At 38.9% G+C, this 14,637-nt stretch overlaps 1 protein-coding gene across 1 annotated transcript in view; it reads left to right on the top strand.

The window, feature by feature from the left end:
- The first annotated feature begins 3,559 nt into the window (after positions 1-3,559).
- Positions 3,560-14,637, top strand: part of LOC105493844 (anoctamin 4) — a 380,690-nt gene continuing 369,612 nt past the window's right edge. The window contains exons 1-2 of the mRNA XM_011761778.2: positions 3,560-3,638; positions 9,637-9,888. The gene's annotated coding sequence lies outside the window, so the exon portion shown is untranslated. The remainder of the gene's footprint in view (positions 3,639-9,636; positions 9,889-14,637) is intronic.

The raw sequence follows: 14,637 nt of genomic DNA, 5'->3' as shown, positions 1-14,637 counted from the left end.
TTAATTTTGTTCTTTCCTTTTTTAAAACCAACGAACATTCATTGAGCATTTACCTTATGCCAGCCACAGCACTAAACTCTGGAAATTACAAATCAGATAACATTTGGGTCTTCCCTGGACAAGCTCATGGTTGAGGAGATGTGTAAACCAGTGCAATCTTGCATGCCCAGTGCTATTATTGGAGGTGTGGCTAGCTGTTCAGTAAGCATTCTAGAGATTGGAGATGTTTCTTAGGGAAGGAGTTGGCCACATACACTTGCTAGACTTAGTTTTCCCATATTAAAAATAGTTTTAAAAATATTTCCTAGCATTTACCTTTCTGTTTTTGAACGTGCAGTGGCCTCTGAGAGCCACCACTGTTTCTCTGTCCTCTGGCTTGCCGCCTGCTTTTGTCAATACTTCCCAACTGCTTTCAAACCAAGAGCACCTATAGAAAACCCCTTAAAAATGACTCCTATTCCTGGCTTCTCTGTCCAGGTATCTGCTGTTCTTTCCTCCTAAGAACATTCACCTACAAAGCCATCTTCTCTGTCAATCCACATTGTGTTCCCATTAAAGTCTGAATTGATATGTTTCTAGGCAACTTTTCTCTTTGGATGCATTTGACTGAATCCTAATATTTATTTATTTCCCTCAGACCTATACTTTTCACCATTATACATCAGAATTTTCTTATTGCCACATAATGTTCAAATGCTGCCTTTAGGCCAGTGTTGCAACTATTTAATATGACTCTTCTAACCTGTAGTGGCTTATATTAGACAACATGTATTTATTGTAATATTTCAAAATCACTTACACCCTATGTTAATTTTATTTAGAGCAGTTTTAGGTTCATAACAAATTAAAAGGAAGTTACAGAAGAGTTCCCAAACAGCTCCCGTTCCCACATATACCCCCCTGTTATCAATATCTCCCGCTGGAGTGGTGCATTTGTTACAATCGATGAACCTGCATCAACACGTCATAATCACCCAAAGTCCGTAGTCTATATTAGGGCTCACTCTTGGTGGTTGTATATCCTATGGGTTTGGGTAATTTAATAATGACTTGTATCCACCATTATAGTATCATACAGACTAATTTCATTGCCCTAATAATCCTATGTGCTCTTCCTGTTTATTCCTTCCCTCCGCTCTGACCCCTGGCAACCACTAATCTTTTTATTGTCTCCATCGTTTTGCCTTTTCCAGAATGTCACATAGTTGGAATCATAAAGAATTTGCCCTTTTCAGATTGGTTTCTTTAACTTAGTATTATGCATTTAAGGTTCCTCCATGTCTTTTCATGGCTTGATAGTTCATTTCATTTTAGTGCTAAATAATATTCCATTGTCTGGATATACCACAGTTTTATCTTCCATTCTTCTACGGAAGGTCATCTTGGTTGCTTCCAAATTATGGCAACTATGAATAAAGCTGCTAGGATATGCCACGGTTTTATTTTCCATTCCTCTACGGAAGGACATCTTGGTTACTTCCAGGTTACGGCAATTATGAATAAAGCTGCTATAAACATCTATATGTAGGTTTTTGGGTGGACATAAGTTTTCAGCTTCTTTGGGCAAATACCAAGGGGTGTGATTGTTGGATGGTATGGTAAGAGTATGTTTAGTTTTGTAAGAAATTGCCAAACTGTCTTCTAGAGTGGCTGTACCATTTTATATTCTCACCAGCAATGAATAAGAGGTCCTGTTGCCAGCATTTGGTCTTGCCAGTGTTCCAGATTTTGGCCATTCTAATAAATGTGTAGTGGTATTTTATGTTTGTTTTAATTTGCATTTCTCTGGTGTCTGACGTGGAGCATCTTTTCATGTGTATATTTGCCATCTGTATATCATCTTTGGTGATGTGTCTGTAAAAGTGGCCCCTTTTTTTTTAAGTCAGCTTATTTGTTTTCTTATTGTTGAGTTTTAAGAGTTCTTTGTATATTTTGTCTAACAATCCTTTATCAGATATGTGTTTTACAAATGTTTTCTCCCAGTCTGTGGCCTGTCTTCTCATTGTTTGTATTATCTTTCATAGAGTAGCAGTTTTTTTTTTTTTTTTTTTTTTTGAGACGGAGTCTCGCTCTGTCGCCCAGGCTGGAGTGCAGTGGCCGGATCTCAGCTCACTGCAAGCTCCGCCTCCCGGGTTTACGCCATTCTCCTTTCTCAGCCTCCCGAGTAGCTGGGACTACAGGCGCCCGCCACCTTGCCCGGCTAGTTTTTTGTATTTTTTTAGTAGAGGCGGGGTTTCACCGTGTTAGCCAGGATGGTCTCGATCTCCTGACCTCGTGATCCGCCCGTCTCGGCCTCCCAAAGTGCTGGGATTACAGGCTTGAGCCACCGCGCCCGGCCAGAGTAGCAGTTTTTAATCCAGTGTATATCCATTATTTTTTCCATGGGTCTTGTCTTTGGCGTTATATCTAAAACATCACTGCTGTCTAGATTTTTTTGCTATGTTATCTTCTAGGAGTTTTTAAATTTTGTGTTCCTGCAATGTTTCATAAACAATTTCAAGTACTCCTGATCCAGATTTGAGCTCTCTTCTGCCGTGTGCTGTCAGTGTGACCTTGGGCACGGTGCTCAGTCACCTGGATTCTCAGCCTTTCCATCAGAGATGTGAGGGTGGCGCCTACCTCGTGCATGAAATGTTGTGGGTGAAAATGCTGATACGCAATGCACCTGTGAGGCTTTGGTTTCTTTTGCCCCCCTCTGCCTAGAACGTTTTCTGTTCACAGTAATGAGGAAATAGATGCCTGTGCTGCACTTTTAGCTTTTGAGGGCATTGCATCCACCCCTCTCTGTCTCCACTGCCACTCCTCCCATGGTTTGACCAACACTATTTCTCATCAGAATACTGCAGCAACCTCACAAATGTCTTTCTACTGTCATCTCACTGTCCTCCAATCTGTCCTGGAAACTGCCACAAAGTAATCTTTTTAAAACAAAAATAGGATTCTGCTTTCTAGGCAGAAGCCAAACTTATTAACTTGGTTTACAAGACCCTTTGCAACCTGGCTGCTGCTCATCTCTCCTTTCCTTACTGCATTCAGCTGCTAACCCACGAAGCTGCCTGTGGCCTCTCAGCCTCCAGAGGATGGAGGACGGGGATGACAGCTCTCCTGCATGCATCGTTTCCCTCAATTCATCCGCTTCTTGCCCAGTCAGATAGTACTCACCTTTTAGGTTTTCATTAGGATGTTAATTTTCCTCCTGGAAACCTTAACTGATACTCTTTAGTCTATAGTCTGGATCAGGCACCCTCTCTCCTGTCTAAGCCCCTGCCCCCAAATGCCCAAGCACCCTTCACTCTCCCATCGTAATAATGGTGACATGAAACTGAAATTGCCTGTGTGTGGCTGTCTGGGTTGTTTATTGAAATGTTCAAAGTGCCCATCCCAGGGTCTGGCACCTGGCTCTCCCTAAGCATCAGTACGAATAAATGAATATGGGACTACCGGTGTCATAGACATAGATAGCTGATTTATTTACCACCAGTCATATATTTACATTGTGGTCATGGTGTCTACTAGGTTATAATTAACCTTCTTGTCTTTTATTTTCTTAACAGACAAAGATGTGAGCAGCGGAAGTTATAACCTTTCCTCTGCAACAACGGGCAGCTACTACAGTTGTGTCAGCCAGATCACCATAGGTGAGCACTAGTGTCATTTTGATTTTTTTTAAGAATATTATTGCCTGGAAAAGCTGGAGGTCGAGGGGGCGGCTGGGGAAGGAGAGGGAAGAAAATGTAAATGCATAGACATTTATTTTCAGAATCAGAGCAATTGCTTGTGGACTCACCTTTCTGGATCGCCCTCTTGTGGATTTTTACTGCTTTTGCATGGAATTAGATGGAGGAAATGTCCAGGGAGATAAGTCATCTCTTGTTCCTAGATCTTCATCATTTGATTTAACCCTTTCGTTTATGTAGCACCTGTACTATTATGCACTTGATAGTACAATCGAGTTGCTTTTAAAGATTTATATTAGTCTATTTTTAAAAGAAATTAGTGCAAATTGAAAATGCATGGTAAAGTCTACTCTTTGCTGTTTGGAGAACATGCTAAGCAAGTGTTAGAGTGATGCTGAAAATCAAAGTGAGACTTTCTCCTTGTTATGCTCACTCAACCTTAAACACCAGTTACTTTGGTCGCAAGTAGAAGAGTGAACTGCGCCATTTTTCTTTTGGATGAATCCTTCTCCTTTCCATTTCCTTTTAAAACTTTCTTGATTCTAGAATGTTGGGCAGTGACTTAGAGATCAGAAAAGAAAAATGAAGATAATAGTTACAGCTTATGCTTATTTTGCACTTATTGCCTGCCAGCTGCTCGTGACTCCCTGCATACATTATTTTACTTAATCAGAAGTCTATGAGCAAGTTACTATTATTTCTCCATTTTACAGATGAGGAAACTTGAGCTTTGCCACCCAGCTAGAAATTAATTACCCAAGATTTCATTCTAGGTCTGTTTGACACTAAAGCCCATACTCTTAAACACTATGCCATGGTTTCTTAAACTCCAGCAATGTGGATGCCTATACAAAGCACTAATGATGAACCTCTAAAATGGTTTTAAATTATTTTTATTATGAGGTTACTTAAGTATGTTCAAACATAGAACTATATATAGATACCTTGTATTCCAAATAGCCATTAAAATTGATTTTGCAAATCAGAGTTAAAATTCTGTAACTCAAATAAAAATACAAATTTACCACACTAATTTAATATGGTGTATGTTGTTATTTTGCTGAAGTGCAGTCACTGCTTGTAATGCAATGGGGTACTGGCTGCAGTGATGTTGGTTCTTTGAGTGCAGTACAGTTTTACTGCTAGGTACTTCATGATGACTCTGCATTGCTGCCGCCTTTCTCAGTTCAACCCCCTGTGAAATATCTGTTAATGCTCACTGATGTGAGGTTATTGGATCTTTATTTGCCATGAATGTACCTTGGCATATCCATCTCTCCCCTTTTCTCATTCATTGTACCAGTTGGTGCCAAACCTGATGGAAACACAAAAGTAAACCCAGACATTAAAATTAACTGGCAAGACTTGGTCCAGAATATGCTTGTATTAATTTTTAAATGATTAACTTTTAAATGAAAAACAAAGACAGTTTAAGAATTCTTGTGAAGAACTCACAAACTCTGGTTGGAAAACACTGAGTAACCTAAAATGCCATTCCCAGAGACATTAGTGAGACATTAAACATTAGTTAAGTAGTAGGAGGTCATTTAGGGTTCAAAGTAGGGGGATAACAAGACAAACGTATAGATGAGAGAAGATTATTCTGGTGGTAAACGGGATGGAGTTCATGTGGGAGAATCTGGTACTGTAACAGAGTTAGTGGCTGTGACTGTGGTCTTGACATGAGACAGAAATCAACTAGGGAGGTGGGATGAAGAGGCGGGTCTTGGGGGAGAGGGATGGAATTGCTGGCAGAACTGGTCATTGGCTGGGTATGGGGATAGTAAGTGTTCCCTGAGATTTTACCTCAGGGTAACACAGTCTGAGCTGTTCCCAGGAACGTGGAAGTCGGGAAGAAGATGTGATGCTTATAGGTTAGATGTGTTGATTTGATATGCCCGTGAGACTTCTTACCTCAGAATGCCTCATGGGAAATTAGAAATATGGAGAACATGTTCATGAGATGAAAATATTGGCACTATCTGCACAGAGAGTTCAGTTAAATCTTTGGAAGAAGATGAGATAATAAGAGTGAGAATTAGTACGTTGTGTGTGTGTGGAGGACCAAGGACCAATCTTTGGGGGAAGCGTGGTCAGGATAGAAATAATAACAGAGGTAGGAGAACCAGGCAAGCACCTTTCTTGGAAAGCCCAGAGAATTTCTAGAAGGATAGACTGAAGAGGTTGAAAATTAAAGTCTGCCTAGGTGACATCCTGAGAGCCACGTGAGTGGGTGGTGGGATGGGAGCCACGTTGCAGAGCTCTGAATACGGAGGGAAGGGCTGTGAGTAGAAACTTCTCTTTTAAGGTACTTTTTTCAATGAAAATGGAGGGGTAGATAGTGTGAGGATGATACAGTAGCTAACAGATACTTTTGGGGAGCTTTTTGCCAAGCACTGTGTTTTAACTACTTTTTCTGTATTTACTCATTTAATCCTCAAAAAGATCCTGAGGTTAAACAGTGTTATTTTCCCCCATTTTATAAATGAGGAGATGGAGTTCCTGAGAGGGTAAAGAGTTGCCTAAGGACACATGAGAGTAAGAGCTGCGATTTGAGCCCAGGTCATCAGGCTCCTATTGGATGACACTCTTGTTACCTGACATCTTGCAGACTTGGGCCAAGTGTGGCCTTCCCTGGTCCAGTCAGGTTTAGCTACCATGTCGGGGTGTTGGGTTGAAATTTTCCCCCCAAAAGGTACTTTGAAATTCAAATCTCCAGTACCTGTGATTGTGACCGTATTTGGAAATAGGGTATTTGCAGGTGTAATTAAGTTAAGATGAGGTCATCAGGACTAGGGTTGGCCCTACTCCAATGTGACTAGTGTCCTTATAAGAAGGGAAGAGACACAGAGACCATACAGGGAGAGCTCTGTGATAGTAGAGGCAGAGGTATGAGTGATACATCTCCAAGCCAAGGAGTACCCTGGGATTTCTGGCAACATCAGAAGCCTGGAGAGAGACCTGGAACAGATTCTTCTCTAGAGCCTTCAGAGATAGCACAGCCCTGCTGACACCTTATTTTGGACTCGTAGCCCCCAGAACTGTGAGAAAATAAATTTATGTTGTTTTAAGCCACCGAGTTTGTGGTACTTTGTCACAGCAGCCTTAGAAAACTAACCTCTGAAGGGGAGGTAGATATGACAGATGCTTAATCTTCCCAAAAGGTGCCAGCGTAACCAGAAGGCTCTTGATTACTGCTTCAGTTCCCTGGCTCAAATGGGCTGAAACGATAGGAAATTTATTATTTCACATAACAGGGACACCAGAGGCAGGCCTGTCTTTAGGATGGGTTGATTAAGCTGCTCAGTGACATTGTAAAAGGCCTTTTCCCCTATGCCTTCCTCTCTCAATTTATCTTCATGGTGGCAACCACATGGCTGTAGGGTTTCAGGAACTGCATTCAGACATGACAATGATCAGAGGGAAAGAAGCTTTGGTGCCCTCCTCAGGCCTTCGCTAGAGGAGCTGAGAAACTTTCCCCTGTAGCTCCTTGGTAGACTCCTCCTATCTCACTGGGCAGGGCTGTATCCCACGACCATCCTTGAGCCAATCATTGACAAGGGAGATGGCATTGTTTTTAGCCCTATCAGGCTCACCTGAGGCTTTGGACAGGGATGAGGAAGGGAAGGAGCCTTGTGTCCTGGGTCACAAGGCTGTGTGGGGTGGGACAGATTCCCAGATGAAGTCGTGGCTCTGTTGGGAGGCAGGAGGGGAATGATTCTGCATAGGCAACGGGCTATATCCACTGCTCACAGTCTGTCCAGTGCGAAGCACTTTTGCAATATTTATAGTAAGAACAAAAATAATTTACAACTTTAGACTCAAAGTACTAGAGGGAGGACAGATGTATGGATCATCCAAGAGTTCTTTTCTAAAATCTCCTTTGTTTTCTTTCATTTCTTGTACTTCATTCCTTCTCTTACAAAACAGTCATCTCACACAGAAGTGTCACATTTGTGAGGGTGTTCCATTTAGGAAAATAGCATATGTGTGGATTTCCTAGTAATGTGGTTCCTAGACGAACCTATGTCTTGTCAAAAGCAGTGGGGTGAAAAAATCCAGAGAACAGAAGAAGGACTCCTAAAACTATTCTATTTATTCATGAGATACTTGATTAGCCCCTTATTTTCTAGGTAAATTCCCATTTTAGCCATCGTATGAGAGATTTAAGAACCACATAGTTAACATTATTTTTTCTCAAGACAGCTTACAATTTGGGGTGTTCTTTCCATCTCTTTCTTCACAGTTTTGGGTCCAGTGGGAATTGAGACCCCTGTTCCTGCTTCCCTCCCCAAGAGGGGACATGATGGTGGGTGAGGGAGGATGGGCAGGCTATCAGTGCTGCCAACGTGACATTCCTATTCTTTGCCCCTTGGGTATCAGCTGTTCCCTGGATGGTTGTCTCTTCAAAATACTGTGGTTTCATTGTTGCTTTTAAATTGAGACTCATCTATTTATATTTCATCATAATTATGCAGATCTTGTCATAGCTCATTTATATCAATAATGTGGATTAAAATATTTGCTAATGAATTCCATTTTCAGAGTAAATGATGTAGAAATTTCCTAAATAAAAAAAGACTTGTTAGCTGTGTGAACTATATTTTTTCAAAATTAAATATATGCTATAAATTAGCTATAATTTTATAAAATAAATGCTAAAATCTGAAATCTTAGAGAGTCCAAAGTTCCTTAGAGACTTTTTATTTTTTTTGGAAAAAGAACATATATTTATTTATTAAGTGTTTATGATGAATCAGATCTATATTGATATATTTAACTGCATATATTTAAGGTGCACAACATAATGTCTTGGTATACATAGTGAAATTATTACTGTAGTCAAGCAACTTGACATGACCATCATCTCACAGTTACCATTTTTAACGTGTGTGTGGTAAGAGCACCTAAAATCTACTGTTAGCAAATTTCCAGTTCACACAATATGAAGTTATTAACTCTAGTTCTCATGCTGTATATGAAATCTCTAGACTTATTCACGTTACATAACTTAATTACAACTTGGTACTTTTTTACCTCTGTCTTCTGATCCTCCCTGCTCCTGGTAATCACCAGTCTACTCTTTGTTTATATATATATATAAATCTTGATATATATATATGTATATATGTAATTTATAAAGTTTATATATAAAAATCTTTATAATTAACATTATAATTTAAATTAATCTTTACAATTTATATATTTTTTCAATTCCATAATTTATATAAATTTTTATATATATAAATTTTTATATATACATATATATAAAGATTTTGTGTATAAGTGAGATCATACAGTCATTTTCTGTTATTTCACTTAGTATAATATTCCCTAGGTTCATCCAAATTCATGCTACCTTCCCCAGGTCCCAGACCCTATACCTCGAAAGGCTCTTTCCCCCGAACTCCGGAGGAGCACTTTCTGATCTACTTTAAAATGGCTTCTTTCATCTTGCTTTGTACTGTAGTTAGTTGTAGTTTATGGGAAAGAACATAGATTTTGGAGTCAAATCTGTGCTTAAGTTCTGCCTCTGGAACTTGATGTAGGCCAGGTTGAGATCCAGTTTTCTCATCTGTAAGACTGAAATTGTAATAGTCCCCTTGTACAATTGCTGTGAGGATTCTAGATCAGTTCTGCAAAGTTTCTAGCTTATAGTAGGACTTAAATAATTTTTTTCTTATGAACACAGGTCTTATCTCCTTTCTTGATTGGACTCTGAGCTCCTTGAAGGCAGAGTGGGCACTTAGCATGTACTTGATAAACATAAGTTGATTAAGTGAACAAGATCCATCAAGAGGGATGATGCCTGCCTGTTTATTGTGAACATACATTCTTAGCCCAAGTGGCATTTGGTTTGACTAACAGCTAAGATTTTGGGGAAGTATGAAAATAATGAAAATAAGCACACCATATGGCTTTGATTGCTGCCACTCACCTAATATGTTTATCTCACTAGGTTATGACATTGCTGGGCCTGTGGCAATTGGGCTCACGCACTGGAAAAATCCATACGTACAAGGCAGACCCACCCTCCCATCAGATCTGCCTCTCTTCGTCTCCAAAGATGCAGGCATCCCTGTGTACCACCGATCTTTCACCCGCAAGACTGACCAGGCCACACCTTTGTCCTGTCCAGCCTCACTGTCTATCACTCCAGTGCCTTCTTACAGCAGTAGTAGCCAGGAAACCCTGAGTCAAGACACCACGGGTAAGTGTTGACTTCCTGTTGGAGATTCAGGACTGGGTGTATATAAGATTCCTTCACACATTTGCCTGCTGAATAAATTGCATCTGTATTTCTGCTTGTGTGATGTGATGGACCCCGACAATACCTCTATGTTCATACTGGCTTTTCTTTTCAATGAGATGGGGTCTCACTATGTTGTCCAGGCTGGCCTCAAGCAATCCCTCCCACCCCAGCCTCCTGAATAGCTGGGACTACAGGCATGCACACCACTGTGCCCAGCTCTCACTGGCCTTTAATAGCTTTGCTATACCAGAAGGAAGGTTGAATGTGTATAGAAATATTTGACCTAAGTGCTAGTTCTGTTTGGCAAAATATTATCTAGAAATCAACTCTGAATCAAAATTCCAAGATCTGTCATATGGCTTTAAGTTATTTAATGCTGTATTTAGTGACAAGATACCTATCTTGGACTAAATTCGTGTATTCAAAAAAGTCATCATCAGAAAGTCATCTTTGAATACTGTAGTTAATACCAATTCATGTTGCTCCACCAAACTGATCTATCTCAAGGGTCTGCAAACTACTGCCAAATCTGGCTGGCTACCTGTTTTTGTACAGCCCAAGAACTAAGAATAGCTTTTACGTTTTTAAATGGTTGGAAAAAAAAGTTTTTAAATAATACTTTGATACACATGAAAGTTATATAAAATTCACACTTCAGTATTTATATATAAGGTTTTCCTGGGACACAGCCACACTGATTGATTTCTGTATTGTCTATGGCTGTTTTCAAATGACAGTGGCAGAGTTGAGTAATTGTGACGGAGACTGTACGTCTCACAAACCCTGAAATATTTATTATCTGGTCCTTTATAGAAAATGTTTGTTGACTGCTGATCTATGTGATCCTTGGAAGTCATGAGTTAAACAGTCAGGGCGAGAAGAATGCTTACAACATCCTGCCTTGAAATTTATCACTTACATCACCCTGGAAATAGCTGCAGAAATGGCCATGCAAGGATGGCCATTTAATTGTTTTTATTTCTAAAATCTGAGTTGGAGGTTTAAATTATGCAAAATCTATCCTGCCATGTTTTCCTTCTATAGATACAGCACTTAGAGATAATGGTTTAGTCAGCCAAATCCAATGTGTAATTCTGGTTCTGGAAATAAATCTTTGAATGTTGGGATACCGCGACACTCAACAATTCATAGATGCTGCCACCTAGAGGTAAGATGCTGAAGTTGCAGAAGTTTTAGATTATCAAAACTAATCTTCAAAGCAGTAGATTGCAGACATCCCTAAATGTTGAGAATCAGCATTGCACTTGTTAAAAATGAAGATTCCTGGGTCTTACCCCAGGGGATGCTGTGTCCATGGCACAGAGTGAGCTTCAGCAATCTGCATTTGGCAGGCTTTCCTTCCTGGGATTTTGTTTCCTGCGGTTCCCATACATACCTTTAGGACCCCCTCCAAAGGCTCTTTAGTCAAATGACTGAATTGAAATAGCAGGGATTGGTATTGAAGAGCACTGGGGAACATTTGCATACCACCAGTTCTGCACATGGCAAAAGTAACCATCTTTCTGACTGTCCTTGTTGAAGGTCAGTTTGACAGCAGAAAAAATCACTATCTGGGACTTGAAAATGTTTCTGTATAGTAAGTTTAAAATCTTCTGGGTTTTGCTTTTATTGTGAAGGAAAGCTGACTCTGCTTGCTTTAGTTTAATAAAATCAGAAGTTAATATATGAAGTACCTCCTTTGCCCAGGGTAGCTGAAAGGTTATGGCATTTTTTGGCAAAAAGGGGTGTGAAATGGCAGCTGCCAGATTAACATTTTATCATGGTTCCCTTAGTTGACTTTTTTCCTCCTCCATAGAGCACTATACTCAGAGTTGATCTGATTTTTGGAAGAGGTTTCTATGTTTAACTTGTGGGTTTTCACAAACAAAAGCCTATAATTCTCTTCATTCCTGGGAACTTTCCATTAGCAATAAAATATGATTTTTTTCCAGGCAACTGCTTATTATTATTCTTACTATTTGTAGCCTAACAAAGTAAGCCTGGATATCCAAATATATACTACACAAGCATGTGATAATCATTTTATCATAGAAAGTTATAGATGCTGGTATAGCTTCTGTAAGTCTCAACAATGATTATGTGTAGGCCAATTATTATATTTATTTGATTTCTTTCAACAATTTGTTGATTTTAATACGTATTTTTGTGTGAAAACTTCTAGTTTTCTTTTTGTGTTTTAAAGAATAAAGTTTAATTTTATTTTGTTTTAAAAATACAGTTAATTTTATTACTCATTTATACTTAATTTTTTGTTTCTGTGGCTAGTTAGAAGAAAACTCTGAGGTGAGATAAGTCAGTTCAATTATGCTAGGATACCCTACAAATTTCAGACTTTGCCAGACATCCCTTCATAATTCTCAGCTATCTCTCTTTTCTATAAACTTTGGGATTGATATAGAGGAGCTGACGAGTTTTAGGCACAATATAACTGTACAATTATTTATGGATTGTGAGAATTTTCTTGTTTAAGAATTTCCCAAACACATTTTAAAATCATTTTTCTATTTTATAAATCCCACCATTCTGCAATCCTAGAAAGAATGATTAATAGCAGAACACTAACTGAATGACTAGAGCTTCTTGAGCTCTCATTTTATTTATCTGTGTTAACTGTTGTCACCATCCTGTTCCATCATCCTCTCCCTTCATTGTGTGACTAACTTCTACAGTAGATTCTCTTCTGTTAGACTTTACTTAACCCTACTTGTCACCTTGTGCAGTGAACAACTTGTGAAACTGCATAGTGGTCCTGAATGTAGTTCTTCCTTATGACAGAAAAACTGTCTCCCGTGTCTGGCTTGCTCCATCCATCCATCCATCCATCCATCCATCCATCCATCCATCCAATATATAGTAAGTTACCACTCCATGTTATGTATTGTGATAAGTCCTTGGGAGAGAAAGTTAAGTAAGGCATCACGCCTATCTCAGGAGCTGACAGTCTAGTGGAGGAGGCAGACAAGTAAGCCAGGCATTCTAATTCAGTGTAGTGTTAAGATAGATGATTTCACAAGATGTGATCACACATACATTTTTGTTTTAAATTATTTAATTAATGTTATTAAAATGCTAATAGTATTAAAATATTTTAAATATTTAACTAAAATATTAGTAAAAATACATTGAATGCAGAATATATTATTAAATTATTTCTTCAATTAAAAGAAGATACATTTGAGAGAACCATAGGAGGAAAGCTTGGAAATGATCTTTATCTCAGATACTTTTAGTAGGTTTGACATACAATTTTTTAAGAAGTAAATGATGATAGTATTTAATTGATATTAAATTTGTTACAAATAATTTATAAGCTTTGGTTTAAGAGAAAAATAATTAGAAACTTTACACTTCAAAAAGTTGCTACTAGATACTGGACTTTGGGATATACTATAAGAATTCTGGTTAAATCAAGAAATATTTTGAGGACAAAAATAAGGCATGAAAGATATTTTAAAAATTAAAATGGAAATAACTCCTTCATGCTTAATAAGTGTCACATAAAAAGAGTAAAACTATGTTTTCACTTTGTTTCCTTCCAATTTTTATTTTAGGTTTGGGGATATACGTGCAGGTTTGCTACATGGCCAAATTGCATTTCATTTGGGTTTGTTATATAAATTATTTAATCACCTAGGTAGTGAGCATAGTACCTCATAGGTAGTTTTTCAATCCTCACCTTCCTCCCAACCTCCACTCTCAAGTAGGCCTTGGTGTCTATTGTTCCCTTCTGTGTGTCCATGTTAACATGCAATTTTTGATAACCAAGATGTGTAACTTCCATCACCACTACCACCTCCACCGTACAACTTCTCTTTCTAGTCATTCCTGTATCCCCAGCTGATCCTCAATCACTCCCTTCCTTTCTGTCTAATCCCCAGCTGCATACTGATGCCCCCAAAGTCATATTTTCATGTCTGATTTCTCTGACAAGTTTTACCTGTGTATGTATACATATACTGCCTACTGGAACTTTCAACCTGGATATATCCCAGACTATCAAAACTTATATGCCCCAAATGGAACTTCCTTCTGGTAGCCCTCAAAGTTGAATTTATTATTCTATTTAATGCTGGCATAGTCTCATTGTGTTAGTTTGGACTGCCATAGCAAATATACAATTGGGTGGCTTAAACAACAAATGTTTATTTCTCATGGAAAAGAAAAAAAAAAAGACTAGGAAGTCCAAGATTAGGGTACTGACAGATTTGGCGTCTGGTGAGGGCTGTCTTCCTGGTTTCCAGCTGGTTGGTCTTCTCACTATACCCTCACAGAATAGAATGAGAGTGAGCTGGCCCTCTGGCTTCTTCTTATAAGGACACTAAGCCCATTCATGAGGGCTCCACCCTCATAACCTAATCACCTCCCAAAGTCCCTACCTCCAAATGCCATCATGCTGTAATTAGAATTCCAACATATTTATTTTGGAGAGACACAAACATTCAGTTAATTGCATCATCCACAGTACTAATCCAGTTTTTTGGGTTAACCCCTCATGCTTAACCTTCTGCTGGCCATCAGCCTCCACAGCCAGCTGGCTAACATATTAATTACATCTATTTTAGAAATATTGGTACTTCAGAGCTTCCTCTCCATCCTTGCTGACATTTCAGCTCAAACTCTCACCATCTCTGCCTAGACTAGTGCTGCTAGCAGTCTTGTTACAAGTCTCCCTGCATCTTAATTCTT

The sequence above is a fragment of the Macaca nemestrina genome, chromosome 10 (genome assembly GCF_043159975.1).
Source record: "Macaca nemestrina isolate mMacNem1 chromosome 10, mMacNem.hap1, whole genome shotgun sequence".
NCBI lineage: Eukaryota > Metazoa > Chordata > Mammalia > Primates > Cercopithecidae > Macaca > Macaca nemestrina.
Note: the sequence above shows the minus strand (reverse complement) of the source record. Positions and strands in the feature narration are given on the sequence as shown.